Source organism: Capricornis sumatraensis, chromosome 5, assembly GCF_032405125.1.
Source record: "Capricornis sumatraensis isolate serow.1 chromosome 5, serow.2, whole genome shotgun sequence".
Taxonomy (NCBI): domain Eukaryota; kingdom Metazoa; phylum Chordata; class Mammalia; order Artiodactyla; family Bovidae; genus Capricornis; species Capricornis sumatraensis.
In genome coordinates this window covers 53,240,794-53,259,341 of record NC_091073.1, presented here as the reverse complement: position 1 = coordinate 53,259,341, position 18,548 = coordinate 53,240,794, and the positions used below count along the sequence as shown (strand labels likewise).

General features: G+C 36.7%; 1 protein-coding gene across 8 annotated transcripts in view; it reads left to right on the top strand.

Annotated features, from left to right (window-relative positions):
- Nucleotides 1–18,548, top strand: part of COG5 (component of oligomeric golgi complex 5) — a 275,606-nt gene that overhangs the window by 215,759 nt on the left and 41,299 nt on the right. The window lies entirely within an intron of this gene.

Genomic DNA, 18,548 nt, shown 5'->3' with positions numbered 1-18,548 from the left:
CATGTGACTTCAGTTAAGTCAGTAATGACAAAAAGCTTAAAAAAATTTAAAATATATCAAAAGCTTTTGATTGAGTTGATGTTCTTGGCCAAATTGTCTGTGATCCTAAATTACTCAAGCCTACCATCCTAAAGTGCTAAATTAAGGGTAAGAGAAAGTCACTGAATTAAAAATTTTTAAGTTAATTTTTTTTTAAGTAGTTTTACTTTTCTACTTTCATTTTAGTTTTTAAAGAAAGCTTAAGTATTACTTGGGCTTCCCTGATGGCTCAGAGGTTAAAGCGTCTGCCTGCAATGCAGGAGACCTGGGTCCAATCCCTGGGTCGGGGAGATTCCCCTGGAGAAGGAAATGGCAACCCAATCCAGTATTCTTGCCTGGAGAATCCCATGGACGGAGGAACCTGGTGGGCTACAGTCCACGGGGTTGCAAAGAGTTGGACACGACTGAGCAACTTCACTTCACTAAGTATTACTTAATAGTACAAAGAGCATCATTTGTTTTATTATTTTTTTAAATGCTATTGAGCATCGACAAGTAACGTTTTTTGTTTTTTGTTTTTTTGACAAGTAACGTTTTAATGTTCATCTCTTATTTTTTGGCTGTTAATAACATTATTTCTGCTACTCCTCTATGTGTTTATCAGTTCAGTCATTCAGTCGTGTCTGACTCTTTGCAACCCCATGAACCGCAGCACGCGAGGCTTCCCTGTCCATCACCAACTCCCAGAGCTTACTCAAACTCATGTCCATTGAGTCAGTGAATGTCATCCAACCATCTCATCCTCTGTCATCCCCTTCTGCTCCCACCTTCAATCATTCTCAGTGTCAGGGTCTTTTCAAATGAGTCAGTTCTTCACATCAGGTGGCCAAATTATTGGAGTTTCAGCTTCAGCATCAGTCCTTCCAGTGAGCACCCAAGACTGATTTCCTTTAGGATGGACTGATTGGATCTCCTTGCTGTTCAAGGGACTCTCAAGAGTCTTCTCCAATACCACAGTTCAAAAGCATCAATTCTTTGGCACTCAGCTTTCTTTATAGTCCAACTCTCACATCCATACATGACTACTGGAAAAACCATAGCTTTCACTAGATGGACCTTGGTTGGCAAAGTAATGTCTCTGCTTTTGAATATGCTATCTAGGTTGGTCATAGCTTTTCTTCCAAGGAGCAAGCATCTTTTAATTTCATGGCTGCAGTCACCATCTGCAGTGATTTTGGAGTCCCCCCAAAATAAAATCTCTTCACTGTTACCACTGTTTCCCCACCTATTTGCCATGAAGTGATGGGACCAGATGCCATGATCTTCATTTTCTGAATGTTGAGTTTTAAGCCAGCTTTTTCACTGCCTCAAGAGGCTCTTTAGTTCTTCTTCACTTTCTGCCATAAGTGTGGTGTCATCTGCATATTTGAGGTTATTAATATTTCTCCCAGCAATCTTATTTCCAGCTTGTGCTTCATCCAGCCCAGCATTTCAGTTAAGTAATTTATTTTTCTCAACCACTCACCCTATCCGTGAACTTGCATACGTCCTTTGCATTGTTTCCACCCTCAGTAAAACAAAAGAAAGTCATCTTAACCAAGTGTATGTTCTTAAACACAAGCCATCCTTCCCACTGTCCTGTCCACACTGAGCTGCTGTGCTCACTATACTGATAATCTGTATTGCATGGCCTGTGTCCTCTGTGTTTTTAAATTTGACAGGTTTTATTCTTTGATCTTGCCATATTTCTCTTTATAATTATTTTGCTGAAAACATTTAATGGAAAATAGACAAGTATTAAATCTTTAGTGGGAGAAAAATTGAAACAGATTTTAAAGTAGAATATCTATAAGTGGAAATGTTAACTTGAAATTTAGTATAACTAAGTCTGTAAAGGGAGAATTCTTTTTACGGATGAGATATTTAGGCCTCAAGTCCGCAAGGTTGAAAGAGACAAAAATTAGATCATTAATGGTTGAGTAGTGAGATAGATAAAGGAAAGCTAGAATTTTAATGACAGTGTGTTTCCAAAAAGGGTGACTTGAAAATACAAAACTTGAAATGTAAAATGAGCAGCTTTCCAGGATCCTATGTTTATTTTCCTAAAGGTTAGTTGTGGAAGTTTCTTGGCTATCAGAACATTTTAGTATACTTAACCATAGCCTTAATTCACAACAGGAGAAAGAATCATAAAATGATTTCTCAAGTTGGTCCTTTCTGTGGACTATCATTATGGTTTTCTAAACTTACTATGTGTATTTGGATATATTCTTCCATAAGCCTAAAAAAGCTATTTGTTGTTTCTTTTCAACCTTATCATTTGAATGTTTTAGGATATAATAGAATATATCATGTATGGATTTTATGCATAGTACATGTATTTGCTTATACACATGTGTAAGCCTTCTTTTTTACTAATCACCAGAGTTGTGTGTTATAAGAACCTAAAGTTCTATAGGGACAATTTCTTACATCCTATTTTCTGACTCTTAAATGGTACCAGAGAATTCATTTTTTACAGTTACAGTAGGGCCATAAAAATAACTGCCATTATTAAACATCTACAGTGTCTTGGATTGTACCATTTATTTTTTACAACAACCCTTGAAATGAAAGAATCTGCCACAGCAAAATGTGGAAATTGAGGCTGAGAAAGCTTTGTAGCCTGCCCACTATAGACTGCTAAAAACACAGTGCCAGCTAGCAAGTCTTGAAACTAGCATCAGACTCACGTTTGAGTCTAGACTGAGCTAAAACTCTCTTGTACCACAACACAAATATATCTTTCTTTTTTACTCAAGTATTATTTTGTGATTTACTTATTCACTTTGCAATATAACACAGAGATCTGTATCTACTGTTTTAACATTGAGTTGGCCAAAATGTTCATTTTGGTTTTTCCCAATGTTTGTTTGTTACATCGTGTGAAAAAACCCTGAATGGACCTTTTGGCCAAACCAATACATGCATAGTATGCTTATGTATCATAGTTTATTTCTTCATTCTTAATGGATAGTGTCTTAGACCTTTTGGCCTGCTATAACAAAATGCCATAAACTGGGTGACTTATAGACAACAGCAGTTTATTTCTCACAGTTTTGGAGGCTGGCAGGTGCAAGATCAAGGCACCAGCAGATTTGGTATTTGATGAGAGCCCCTTCCTGATTCATAGATGCCTATCTTTTTTTCTGTAAGCTCACAGGGTGGAAAGGGCAAAGGTGGCTTTCTGAAGCCTCTTTTATAAGGTCACTAATCCCATTCATGAGTGCTCTGCCTTCAAGTCCTAGTATTTCTCAAAGTTGCTCAGTCGTGTCCGACTCTGTGACCCCATGGACTGTAGCCTACCAGTCCATGGGATTTTCCAGGCAAGAGTACTGGAGTGGGTTGCCATTTCCTTCTCCAGAGCATCTTCCCAACCCAGGGATCTAACCCGTGTCTCCTGCATTGTAGGCAGACGCTTTACCATCTGAGCCACCACAGAAGTCCTCAAAGACTCCACCTCCTGATAAATATCACCACCTTGGGCATTAGGTTTCAACATATGAATTGCTTGGGTGCTTAGTCAGTCAGCCGTGATGCTTTGTGACACACCTTGGGCGGACTTTAGCCCACCAAGGTCCTCTGTCCATGGAATTGCCCAGGCGAGAATACTGGAGTGGCTTGCCATTTCCTACTCTAGGGATCTTCCTGACCCAGGGATCAAACCCACGTCTCCAGTATTGACAGGTGGATTCTTTATTGCTGTACTACCTGGGAAGCCCTTTAACATATGGGTGGGGAATTACAAGCATTTAGACTATAGCAGATATTTAGATAATGTAGTTATTTAATTTAGAAATAACAGGGATTTAGCCTTGAATTCTCATATGTGAGTTATAGGTCATGGGGTTTAGTTCCTTTCACATATATTTGATTTAGTATATGTCCTGTGAATATCAGCCTTTAAGGTGCTCTTTTATGAAAATGAGATCAGTGTTTTAGATTATCTTCATTTAAAAATTCTTATTTGTCTTGACAGCAGTTGTGAAGTTATAATTAATTTATTAAGCTAAGTAGAATTTTATGTTCCAAATATACACACACCTGTAGATGTTTATATTATAATATCTTATGATTGAGTTCAACAAATTGATCATTTAATGGTAATATAGTGGTAATTTATATAGGTCTGAAGTGTGACCATTAGTAGAAAATGTCACTAGACCTTGCTATTACAAGTTTGAATCAATGATATATTTAAAGGAAATTAGAATATTAGTATACAAGGAATTTTTATGGCACCTTGATAATTCATAGACTTACAAGCTATTGTGATAACAAAATTAGAGGCAAACATTCTTTTTAAAAGGTAAATTGTTAGGGCATTTTCCAATAATAACTATTATCTGATGGTTTTCAAAAATGACATGTAGAATCTTAGTGTAAATGTCAAATGTTATAAAGTGTAAAAAAGTAGATTGGCATTTAATTAAGTTGCAGACCATTTGAAACAGTAATAGGAATGACATTTAAGGGGAGGTTTCAACTTCAGTGCAGGTCAGTAGTTGTGTATGATGAGGTCAGTAGCCCTAGATGGCAGTAGGGTTTTTTAAAAGCTTTATAAATATATGCTTTATTCTTTGTATAGTTAATAACTTTTTTGGAGACTTGACATTCTTATAATGAAAGAAAGCCTACATGATACAGAAGCATAGGAGTTTGACTATTTTAATTTTAAAAGGATGACATACCTGGGTACTGCTCCATATAGCCTTCATATGGTAGTAACCTATGTTATTAACATTCAAGTAAAAGATTTTTTAAAATAGAAAATCACTTGGTTGAAAGAGTTTTCATATTATGTGCCAACAGGAAACATACCAGTAGATTCTCTTGGACCAAATACAGTTTAGCTGTGATACAAATACACTGATCCCTTTGGGCTTCTTACTCATTTGATTCTTTAGACAGCTTTCTGCTTTTTTCTCCCTCTGTTCTTACGTTGGACTTCTTTTCTTTAAGGTAGCTTTCTGACCTGCTTCCCAGACTTATAAGACCTTGATTTTCTGGGACTGTGGCAGATCAGTAGTAAATGGTCAGGTTGTCTAAGATTTAGTCAGCCATGGTGAAGACAGAGACAAATATCAAGTAATGGTTATTGTAATTAGGAAATATTTTCAGGAGAAAGTAAGCAACTTGGTTGTCACTTAAAGTCTGAAAGTCTGCATTATCTGTTGCCACAAAAATGCTGTATGATAGATAGCCACAAAATCTGAGTGGAATGCAGGAAGCATTTACTGCTCATACGTCCTGGGACCAATGAGGGGCAGCTAGATGGCTTTGCCAGTTTGGGCTGGGTTTACTCCAGAGCAGGCTGGCTGCTGATCAGGCTGGCTTTAACCATAGTCCATCCTCTGTTCTTCACATCTCTGATCCTGCAGCAGGCTTTTCTGAGCTTGATCTCATGGTGAAGGCAGAGGCACAAGAAAGGAGCCCCAGAAGTCTGGCTCACCAAAGCAACCCAGCCAAGGTGCAGATTCAGACAGCACAGGGTGTGCATGCAGAAAGAGATGAAGGACTGGGCCAGTTACGCCATCCGTCACAAAGTGAGAGTGGGAACTTGGCAAGAAAGAGAAAGCTTGTTAACTTTTCTTTTTTAATCACCAATTGCCTAATGTCCCTACTTGAATCCTAGTAATGTGTATTGCATTTTTAAGGTACCATGTATATATATATTGGGATATAATTGACATGTAACATTATGTTATTTTAAGGAGCAGAACGTATTTTTTTTTCTTGTGATAGGAACTTTCAAGATTTACTCGTTTAGCAACAAAAAACTCACCACATTCAGGTATGACCTAAATCAAATCCCTTATGATTATACAGTGGAAGTGACAAATAGATTCAAGGGATTAGATCTCATAGATAGAGTGCCTGAAGAACTATGGACAGAGGTTCACAACATTGTACAGGAGGTAGTGATCAAGAACATCCCCAAGAAAAAGAAATACAAAAAGGCAAAGTGATTGTCTGAGGAGACCTTACAAATAGCTGAGAAAAGAAGAGAAGCTAAAGGCAAAGGAGAAAAGGAAAGATATACCCATTTGAATGCAGAGTTCCAACGAATAGCAAGGAGAGATAGAAAGCCTTCCTCAGCAATCAGTGCAAAGAAATAGAGGAAAACAACAGAATGGGAACGACTAGAGATCTCTTCAAGAAAGTTAGAGATACCAAGAGAACATTTCATGCAAAGATGGGCTCAATAAAGGACAGAAATGGTATGGACCTAACAGAAGCAGAAGGTATTAAGAAAAGGTGGCAAGAATACACAGAAGAACTATACAAAAAAGATCTTCATGACTCAGATAATCATGATGGTGTGATCACTCACCTAGAGCCAGACATCCTGGAATGCAAAGTCAAGTGGTCCTTAGGAAACATCACTACGAACAAAGCTAGTGGAGGTGATGGAATTCCAGTTGAGCTGTTTCAGATCCTGAAAGATGATGCTCTGAAAGTGCTGCACCCAGTATGCCAGCAAATCTGGAAAACTCAGCAGTGGCCACAGGACTGGAAAAGGTCAGTTTTCATTCCAATCCCAAAGAAAGGCAATGCCAAAGAATGCTTGAACTACCACACAGTTGCACTCATCTCACACAGTAGCAAGGTAATGCTCAAAATTCTCCAAGCCAGGCTTCAGTAGTATGTGAGCTGTGAACTTCCAGATGTTCAAGCTGGATTTAGAAGAGCCAGAGGAATCAGAGATCAAATTGCCAGCATCCACTGGATCATCGAAAAAGCAATAGTTCCAGGAAAACATCTACTTCTGTTTTATTGATATGCCAAAGCCTTTGACTGTGTGGATCACAACAAACTGTGGAAAATTCTGAAAGAGATGGGAATACCAGACCACCTGACCTGCCTCCTGAGAAATCTGTTTGTAGGTCAGGAAGCAACAGGTAGAACTGGACATGGAACAACAGACTGGTTCCAAAGAGGAAAAGGAGTACGTCAAGGCTGTATATTGTCACCCTGCTTGTTTAACTTTTATACAGAGTACATCATGCGAAATGCTGGACTGGATGAACACAAGCTGGAAATAAGACTGCTGGGAGAAATATCAATAACCTCAGATATGCAGATGACACCACCCTTATGGCAGAAAGCGAAGAACTAAAGAGCCTCTTGATGAAAGTGAAAGAGTTGGCTTAAAACTCAACATTCAGAAAACGAAGATCATGGCATCTGGTCCCATCACTTCATGGGAAATAGGTGGGGAAGCAGTGGAAACAGTGAGAGACTTTATTTTGGGGGGCTCCATAATCACTGCAGATGGTGACTGCAGCCATGAAGTTAAAAGACGCTTGCTCCTTGGAAGAAAAGCTATGACCAACCTAGATAGCATATTCAAAAGCAGAGACATTACTTTGCCAACCAAGGTCCATCTAGTGAAAGCTATGGCTTTTCCAGTAGTCATGTATGGATGTGAGAGTTGGACTATAAAGAAAGCTGAGCGCCAAAGAATTGATGCTTTTGAACTGTGGTGTGTGAAAAGACTCTTGAGAGTCCCTTGGACTGCAAGGAGATGCAACCAGTCCTTCCTAAAGGAAATCAGTCCTGGGTGTTCATCGGAAGGACTGATGCTGAAGCTAAAACTCCAATAATTTGGCCACCTGGTGCAAAGGACTGACTCATTTGCAAAGACCCTGATGATGGGAAAGACTGAAGGTGGGAGGAGTAGGGGACGACAGGATGAGATGTTTGGATGGCATCGCTGACTCAGTGGATTTGAGTCTGAGTAAACTCTGGGAGTTGGTGATGCACAGGGAAGGCTGGTGTGCTCCAGTCCATGGGGTTGCAAAGAGTTGGACAGGACTGAGGGACTAAACGGAACTAATACAACCCAGTTTTGTTAGCTGTAGTCCCCCTAGTATACATTATATCCCTAGACTTACTTATCTTATAACTGGAAGTTTTTACGTTTTGATAGTCTTTACCCATTTACCACATCCCTTACACCTAATCTCTAGCAACCACCAATCTGTTCTTTGTATCTGTGAATTTGGTTTATTTTGTTTTTTGGATTCTACATATAAGTGAAATCATGCGGTATTTGTTTTTCTCCTCTCTCTGACTTATTTTCCTTAGCATAATGCCCTCAAAGTCCATCCATGTTGTCATACATGTTAGGGTTTCCTCCTTTTTTTGTGGTTGAATGATATTGCATTATACGTACGCACCACATTTCCTTTATCCATTCATTTGTCCATGGACCCTTACGTGGTTTCCATGTCTTGGCTAGTGTAAGTAATGCTGCAGTGAACACTGGTGCATATGTCTTTTCCAGATAGTGATTGTATTTTCTTCAGATTGCTGAATCATACAGTAGTTCTGTTGTTTATTTTCCCTCTGAGTGAGAGGGAAGCCCTGTGATGGTTGAACACTGAAGGAGGAAATCTAACTCTAAAGGAAGGTTTGAAATGCAAGAGGAATAGTAAGCACACTTGGTAATTATATGGGTAAATCTAAGCCCTAGTTGCATAAAATGAGAAACAATAGTGATTAATTCGGGACATGGAAACAAAACCCCTAAAATACAAATTCACGTTAAAGTTTATAGTGATGAAGAGATAATGAGTTTGAAAGCATTCTAAAATGCTTGTGTTATTCGGGAGGACTATAAAACTGTAGATACTTTGACCTAAGTTGAGCATGAATTTTAACAGCTTAATTATGTCCACTGAAAAAATAGAATGTGTATCTTCAGAGATAATTGATGGAAAAAATGGATATAAAGACAAGTACCAGTTCAGTAAAATGCTGAAAAGTAAACAGAATAAAAAGCAAAAAGTCATATGAAAGTTCATAGTAAGATGAATTCTAACTGTATCATTGATCACAGTAAATGTAATTACCTCAGTCAGGTAATTAAACTTTTTTTTTTCTGGTTTGACATTATAAACACTGCTATTAAGATTAATAATCAGAGAGAGCCTCATTAGCTTGGAGCTCAGTAATACAGTTTTTTTACTATTAAGACTGGTTAAATTGAAAGTTATCTGTAGACCTTATAAAGAACTTCTTGCTATGAAAATTAATAATGCATATAACATTATAGGTTTAATCACTTTAGACTTTATCTCTCAAAAACTGTGAAAGTAGTAGTCTATAATATACAAATAAATAAACAACTAATTATTTTTAAAAATCATATTGACTAGCTTAGGTCTTAATAGTTGGATGCTGAAATTTTAGTTTTTCTATATCTCTAAGGGCAATAAATTTTATTAGAAATTCTGTGGTTTGAATTTCAGTTTGTACTAAACCTAAACTACCGTAAATCAAAGAGATTTTATTCTCTATACTTTATATATTCAAAGAGGTTTTCTGTCAATTAATAAATTAGTATTTATTATTGGAAAATGAAAAAAGCTCAGTATAACTGACAGTAAACCATTTTCTCTTCTTCAAAGAATTAAAAATATAAAGACTTATAACTCTAAATTTAATTAACAAAGCCAGTGCTTTAGGAGCCAGTGATTGGGCATGGGTAGGTGGAAACTCCATCTGTTGTTCAAAAGCATAAGGTTCTTTGAAGAAAAATAAAATAAAAGTTTCAAGTGATCCATTCCTAGCAAATTGTGTTTGTCTTCCCGACCCGCTGTGGTTACCAAATCCCATGTGCTGGGTGGAGGTTTTGACTTAAAGGACAGGAGCATGGGAGCAGATCTAGAGGAGGTTGATGAGAAAGGTGGAGTGGTGACAGGGTCTTAAAGTAATCCAGGGTGTCTGAGCAATGCAGCTTTGAATTACAAAGCTGTGGTTGATTCCTGTGTGCTGGTTTTACTCATCTATAAACAAGATTTGACTCCCAGCTTTTAGTTTTATGTTAACTGTCCAAAAGGGAACCCATCTCAAGTTGTCATTTCTTTACTGTCAGATCTGTGTGACGTTCTAGTCTGATATCACGATGTAACATTACCATTGAGTCTATTCTGTAGTTGAATGGACTTGGCTTTATTTTTCGCTAAACAGATGTGTAGTAACAAGTGGTTTTTTTTTAATGAAGTAGTCAAATATTTGAGAAATTCAGTAGTCTGAAATATAAGAACCAGGAAAGAACTAAAACCATCCTCTGAACTTCTAGAATTGATGTCACAGTGTTCATGCACTAAAGTATAAACTTACTTCATGGAGAGGTCTCCCAGTTTGCATGTAGCCTGTCCTCTTGCTTCCCAATTTAAAGCAAGTTTGGCTCAGAGGTTAAAGCTTCTGCCCGCAATGCGGGAGACCTGGGTTCGATCCCTGGGTTGGGCAGATCCCCTGGAGAAGGAAATGGCAACCCAATCCAGTATTCTTGCCTGGAGAATCCCATGGATGGAGAAGCTTGGTGGGTTACAGTCCATGGGATTGCAAAGAGTCAGACACGACTGAGCGACTTCACTCACTCACTCAAACCAAGAAGAGGGGAGAGAGGATCAAAAAGAGGAAACTTACTTCTTAAGAGTAAGAGAAGGATTTGTAAAATCATCAAAATTTAAAAGGAAAAAGAAACACAAAATCTCAAAATATGTAATAGCCTAAAGCTGTTTAATGAGTGAAGAGACAAGCAGCCATATAGACACTGTGAAGATCTGATAGAATCACTTTTAAAACAAAGATGTGTAATAGCACAAAACTACCAGTCACTAGTGAACACACAGAAAGGGAAAGTAGAATTTGCCTTCTTAAGGTATATGGTCCCATCTTATTTATGAAACCAGAAAGTGTTGACGGACAGTGTAGCAAGATTTTCATGAAAATATTTTCTGATAGTTTCAACACCTAAGAAAATTAATTTTATTTGTCAAACAAGTTCAGTTAGGTTGACATGGCAGGAAAATGAAGAATTGCTGTGTAAACCTATGGGTTTGTCCTTTGCTGTATACATTGCAGAAACATGTCCTATCTCTGAATTTCAAATACAATACAATTTCTAATATATTACAAACTATGTAGTATTAGGGATGTTAGATAATTTAATTGTGAATGTGCATCTGTGTATAGATTTTTAATCAGATAATTGGCATGTTATAATAAGCTTAGTGATATTTAATTATGATTCTTCTTTACTCTAAACCAGGTAATTATAATGAAAGCATTTGATAAGTAAATATAAATAAAAATTAGCTATTTTAATCTGCGTCACAGATAAGTAGATCAAATGAGATTATCTTTCCCAAAATCCTTCTGGGGAAGTAAGCAGTAACCAAAGCAGTTTATTTTCTCATATTATATTAAATCTTTCAGGAATGGAATTGTACATCTTTTGTTTTTACAGTGGTGGAAATTGTGTGACAATTTTGAAGTGCGTTCTGTAAATTAAACTTTTAGATACTCTATGAAATTCCATAGTGCCTTTTACTAGTATATGGTAACCTTACACATTATATAATCCCTCATACTACTGTTTAACATTTTTGCTTTATTTCTCTCCAGTTTTTTTTGTGTGTGTTTGTGAGAGCAAATTGCTACACAGACAAATCTTTTTGTTTGTTTTATACAGTTAACACTATAATGTAAGCATCTTCCATTGTTATTTTTTCCAGCTTGTGAATTGCCTGATATACCCAGCTATTATCTTGTTCTTAGACATGTAGGGCTTTCTAGTTTCTCTGTTTTATAAATAACATCATCCTTTTGCGTATAGCTTTATTATTTTCTTAGGATGCATTTCTAATAGTGGACTATGAAGGGGCACAGCAGTTTTGAGACTCTTGGAATATATTGCTCATCAGCATCTCTTGACCTCAAAAGTGTTTAGATGAACCATAGGATACACTTAGACTCACTGTTCCATATGTCCAGAAAAACTGATATGACGTCACTCAGGGATTACAGATAGATTTCATCTCCTATGTCTAAGAGATCTATAGTGACTGGCTGGAACATGGTGTTACGAGGCCGTAACAGGACCACAGTTAATTGGTGATGTCTTCTCTGTGTGGGAGTGAGGAGTGACAATCTGAGAGCTAGATATTTGCCCTTTATACACTCCATTATTTTTGTTAAAAATAACAGTAGTAATAATACTTTGCCTTTTGTGAGTTTTTTTTTTCATTTTTTTAGAATTATTTTTATTAGGTATAGTTTTTGTGTTTGTTTCAGGCGTACAGCAAAGTGAATCCGTTTTGCTTATATACCTATATTCACTCTTTTAAGATTCTTTTCCTTACAGTTCGTTACAGAACATCAAGCAGAGCTCCTTTTGCTATACAGTAGCTGTTTATTAGTTATCTAATTTACATGTAGCAGTGTTTCTGTGTCGATCCCAGTCTCCCACTGTATCCCTTCTCCATTTTCTTCCTGGTAACTATAAGTTTGTTTTCTGCCTCTGTGACTGTATTTCTGTTTTGTGGCTAAATTCATTTGTACCCTTTTTATGGATTCCACATAAGCAATAGCATATGATATTTATCTTTTTGTGTGTAATTTAAAAAAATTTTTTGTGCTGTGAACTACAAAATTGGATAAAAAGCAAATTCAAGAGAATTTTAGAATTTGTTTTAATATAAATTTCACATTAAATATTAAATTTGGCAATTGTAATCCAAGTACATTCACCACTTTCAGAAAAACTAGTGTAGATGTAACTATAATTGAAGGTTCATCAGAACTTGTTTCAAGTTTTTGTTAAAAATATCTGATTTAATATAAAAATGTCTTGACTTTTTTTTTTCACTCAGAAGGATTGTAGATTAGTATACATTTTTTATTGTTCTAAGTCTGTGAAATTCTAATACATATTTTCCTCATTTGTTTTACATGTGATTGCAAAGAAATATTTAAAATTATTATGACCAAATCCACATTTAAAAAGAAAGTTATCCTGAACCCTTGACATATCCTTAGCAGTAATAGAAATTACAGATGAAAAGAACACTAGAACAGTAGAACATCTGGAACGTAACTTAGCTGTATGAAATTCATAACTAATCTGTAATATATTGTCTTGTTATTTTTAGACATTCTTCTAAGTCACCAACGTTATAATTCCCCAAAGAGTACATTATCTGAACGAAATTTAAAGCCCTCATCCAACTCATCTCTTGAATTGCCAGTTTTCTTTCTTTTACTTACAGCCCTCAACTGTGATCACAGGGGTGTCTTGGGATCATTTCGTCCACAAGTTAAAAATTATATAAAAATATTCTTCATGTTAACATAACTTATCATTGTTTCAACACTTGCATCTCAGTTGTTTCTCACACATTGAATTCACACAAAGTTCCTAGTGAGCATATTACAGAATTTCTGAAAAATATTTTCTTCAGATAGTCAACAAGAAATAATCTTATCATTAGCACATAGGAATCATTTTATTTATGAAGAATTCCTTCAGCCTTTGAATTCCCTTTCTTTCCATGTGTGTGTATGTGATTTTTAAAACCCAGATGCTGCTCTTTTGCTTTCTTGCATCATTCCAGGTTGTGTTAAATAGTGTAACTTTGAATAGTGTACCAGTGCTGGTATGTACACTTCTCATAGTTTAGAATATTGACTCTTTTACTGTGTTTACCTTTCTAATTCCCTAATTCCTAATGCTTCACAGCCAAAATGTTGTTTTTGCACCTCCATATGATTTTATTCACCTCAAATAAGGTGGACTTTGAAAAAGCAACAATGAGAAACCATTACTCTGACCCTTCGGTTGTTCAACAGGTACCTAAGAAGCATCTGCTACCTGCTGAGCATCTATGTGAACTCCTGAAAAGTGAGTTTTAAGGAGATCACCTGAAGGAAGTAGTTTGAAACAATGAAAGTTAAAAAGGCTTAAGATGAGTGGAGGCTTCTGAAATAGAGAATGCCTACTTTGTACAAGATACTTTGTTACCACAACCAAAAAGAAGCCAGAATATTATTCAGTCTGTACCTCCAAACAGTTTCATTGGCTTTTGGTTCTCATTCCTCAGTCCTACTGTGTGCCTGTGGTCCCGTGCCAGTACTGAGATAGGTAGAGCTTGGAGGAGTAGATTGTGGAGGAAAAAGACTAAGCAAAGGAGAGGTGAAAAGGAAATGAGAGCAAGACGGAATTATCTGGAGATAAAAATGGTAATGCCTTACGTTGCTAAGACACTTTACAGTTTACAGAGCATACTTTGGTGTTGACTAGACTGTTAGTTTCATGTTACAATGAAGAATTGAAGCCATATATTGAACTAGCAAGTGGTGGAAATAACATCTAGATGCCTTAAGTCGGTTGTTGTTATGTAGCTGCTAACTCATGTCCAACTCTGCAGCCCCATGGACTGTAGCCCACCAGGCTCCTCTGTCCCTCCTCTGTCCATGGGATCTCTGTCCATGGATCTCAAGAATACCGCAGTATTCTTGCCATTTCCTTCTCCAGAGGATCTTCCTGACTCAGGGGTCAAACCTGACCTCGCGTCTCCCACATTGCAGGGGGATTCTTTACCAGTGAGCCACCTTCCTAAGTCTAGTGTTCATTTTATTGCAAACATTTTAGAAACAGTAAGAGAATGGGTAAAATAAAATCAGATAAATTCATATAGTGGAATAGCACATAGCCATAGATAGGAACAAAAATGGATGAAAACCAGTAATACTATGCTGAAAGAAGCTTTATACTTGTATACACAAAATCTTTGTGTAAAGATATAGAATAGACAAAACTGATCAGTGAGATGAGGTCATTGGTAACAAATATAATGATGCCTATAAGTTGTTTTGAGATGCATCAAATATATAAAATGGATAGAGACATGAAAAAGATAAGCAAGTTTATAAAATGCTATTATAGAATCTAATTAGTATATTGGTGTTCATTGTGCAAGTCTTTAAGTGTTCATAATAAAATGTTAGAAAAAAGTTGTTCATTACTTTTAGTGGTTTTGAAAATAATATGTGTTAGTAAAAATAAAAATTTTCACCAAGAAGAACACACAGGGGATAGCAGGAGCTGGTAAAAGACTGGCTGATATGTGAAATATATCTTTGAAACCCATTAAAGGTATCCTTCCATATTGTCTGTGAATGTAGCCCCGCTTAAAAGTTAAGACTTACCAAACCAGAAGAGTGGTGTTGAGTGGAAATTGGGATGAAAGACCATCCTGGAATGATGTGGTTAGTGTTACACAAATAAAACAATTTATTAAAACTAATGACACTCTGTCTACATTACATTATATAAAATTTTCCTTAAAAGTAAAAAGAAACCTGAAAGTAAATATTGAATGCCAATTAATTATATGCATGAATAAGCATTTAGGGGTGAAGTGTACTGATGCCTAAAAAATGAGTTGAGGATAGGTGATAGGTAAGTGATATAAAGGACTTCCCAGGTGGCGCTAATGGTAAAGAAAAGTGAAAGTGAAGTCGCTCAGTCCTGTCTGACTCTTTGCGACCCCATGGATTTGTAGCCTACCAGGCTCCTCCGTCCATGGGATTTTCAAGGCAAGAGTACTGAAGTAGGTTGCCATTTCCTTCTCCAGGGGATCTTCCCAACCCAGGGATCAAATCCAGGTCTCCTGAGTTGTAGGCAGACGCTTTTACTGTCTGAGCCACCAGGAAAGTGGTAAAGAACTCACCTGCCAATGCCTGAGACGTGGATTCAGTTCTTGGGTTTGGAAGATCCCCTGAAGAAGGGCACAGCAATCCACTCCAGTATTCTTGCCTGGAGAATCCCATGGACAAAGGAGCTTGGTGGGCTATGTCCATAGGGTCGCCAAGAATCAGACACAACTGAAACAATTTAGCATGCACACATGTGATATAAAACAAATTGTAGAATGTTAATTATGAAGTCTAGTTTATCAGTATATGGGAATTTACTATATAGTTCTTATAACCTGATGAAGAAGAAGACAAGAACCTAAGTAAGAGTCCAGGGTATTCAAATAATCATTTTTTGTAAATATTGAATTAATTAAGAGTTATTGCAGCAGTAAGTAGCAACAAACTTCACCCAGGGCCCAGATCTTGGTCTCTAATACCACTTCTCACTAAAAGAAACTAGAATTTCTTGAAAACATGGCAGATTACAGATAGAAGAATTGCATCATTGTGAGTTTAAGAAATTAATGACCAAACTGAGCTTTTATAGTAGAATATTACTATGCTTAGAAAATAAAAATTCTTAGAGACAAAGGGCCATAATGTGTGTATGATTCAGAAAAAAATTATGCTCACACATGTGTGTATATGTGTATGAAAGGGGGAAAGAGACTACAGATAATAAAGCAAATGAGATAAAATGTTAGCAACAGGTAAATCTGAGTAAAGCATAAATGTGTGTTCCTTACACTATTTTTATTTTTATAACATTTTGTAAGTTTGAAATTACTTTTCCCCAAAAGATTAGACAGGAGTGGTGCTGGAGGGAAACCCAGGTGATCTACTTAGCTAGGGACTAATATTTAGTTGGACTAATTTTTATTTTTTGCTGAGGGATGTCCCATTGTATGGATATTCTACATCTTATTTATCCATCTCTAGTTGACATTTGGGTTGTTTCCATTTTGAGACTGTTATGCTATGGGATAATGATTCTGTGAAGAGTTGTGTACACATTTTTGTGTGAATGTACTTTTTATTTCTCTGTGTATATATATCTAAGAGTTGAATTGCTGGGCATGTTTTCACTTCTGTTTACCTTTGAGGAATGGCCAGGCTGTTTTCCAGAGCCTCTGTTTCATTTTAAATTCCCACTATCAATACATACGAGTTTCCAATTTCATGGCCAACATTTGTTACTATCTGTCTTTCTTTTGTTAAAGCATCCTCTTAGGTGTAAAGTGGGCCTCTCTCTATTTTTAAACCCTATAAGTATGATTAGGTCTTAGTAGTAATGAAATGGTCTCCACCCATTTCTAGCAGTGAGCCTCTTTATTAAATACGGAATACATATAATAAGTGGAAATAGGATAACATCAGAGAAATTCTTTTCCCATTTCTTTGTTAGTATTTCCAAATTATTTGGAGAAAATCTCAAGAGAAGAGAGATTGGAGTTTTAAAAGTGTAGAGCTAGAACTCACAGATTTTAAATGCCTGTTATAATCAAATACATATTTAGCATCTAACCCCCTGAGTCTATTGTAACCATTAATACCACTGCCACTGAAATCTCCACAGTGGTTTTGGGTGCCTTCCCTCACCCTCGCCATAGCATGGAGCTCATCATCTGCCTTCTTCTGGGAGCTCAGAGCTTCTGCTAGTATTAGTTCACCACACTATAGATTAAACTGGACCATGTCAGTTCATCTGAGGTCTAACCATTGGTTTTTAACATGGTTTCTATAGGGAAAATACGACATTTTTTTTCTCTCAACCCATCAACTTACAAATGACTGTTTAGAAAACAACTTGATTATAATTTGGTAACTATTTGTCCATGAGGAAAGGCAAAATAAGTTGAAATTATTTAACCTAATGTCAGAAAGCTTTATGTTGACTTAAATCATCATCATGGATTAAAACTTTAATGAAGGATCATTCTCTTTATTCTAATTGGAGTTTTTATATGTTGAAATTAAATATTATTGCCATAAATAGGAATTGAAAAAGTAGGAATTGAATTTAATTTTGAAAATGTATGTGTGAGTATCAAAGAGAATAGAAAGAACAATAGTATTTCTTTCACTCATATTTTATTTGTCTCACTTTAACAAAGGGAAGATGCTCTTAGTTTTGTCTGTTTCCTAAAAGGTCAGTTTTTCATATTTGATATGTGCATCCACCTATATACTTATTTCCTCATGTTTTATTTTCATAATCAAGTTTAATTGACCTTTAATAATTGTTAAAGAGGATTGGATTAAAATCTGATTAATATGACAATGGTTATATGTGGGCTTTTTTCTTAAATGGGACTATAATAGTTTTAGATTTGATTCGATAAAAATTTCATGTCCTTTTCCCTAATATGCATGTATTCAGTTCAGTTCAGTCGCTCAGTCGTGTCTGACTCTTTGCGACCCCATGAATCACAGCACGCCAGGCCTCCCTGTCCATCACCAACTCCCAGAGTTCACTCAGATTCACATCCATCGAGTCAGTGATGCCATCCAGCCATCTCATCCTCGTTCGTCCCCTTCTCCTCCTGCTCCCAATCCCTCCCAACATCAAAGTCTTTCCCAATGAGCCAACTCTTTGCATGAGGTGGCCAAAGTACTGGAGTTTCAGCTTTAGCATCATTCCTTCTAAAGAAATCCTAGGGCTGATCTCCTTCAGAGTGGACTGGTTGGATCTCCTTGCAGTCCAAGGGACTCTCTGTAGAAGGAAATGGCAACCCACTCCAGTGTTCTTGCCTGGAAAACCCCAGGAACGGGGCAGCCTGGTGGGCTGCCGTCTATGGGGTCGTACAGTCAGATACGACTGAAGCGACTTAGCAGCAGCAATACCACTTCTACTGATCATCCATACACAGTATAATCCTACACAACTTTCTTTTTAATCTACAAAATAAAGAGTGCAATGCTCTCTGTTTATCTCTCATTTCATTAGACTATTATGACTGTCAAATGTCAAATAGGATGTAGGTTTATTTTTAATACTCCCACTCTCTCTCCTTTCTTTTTTTGGAGGGATGTTT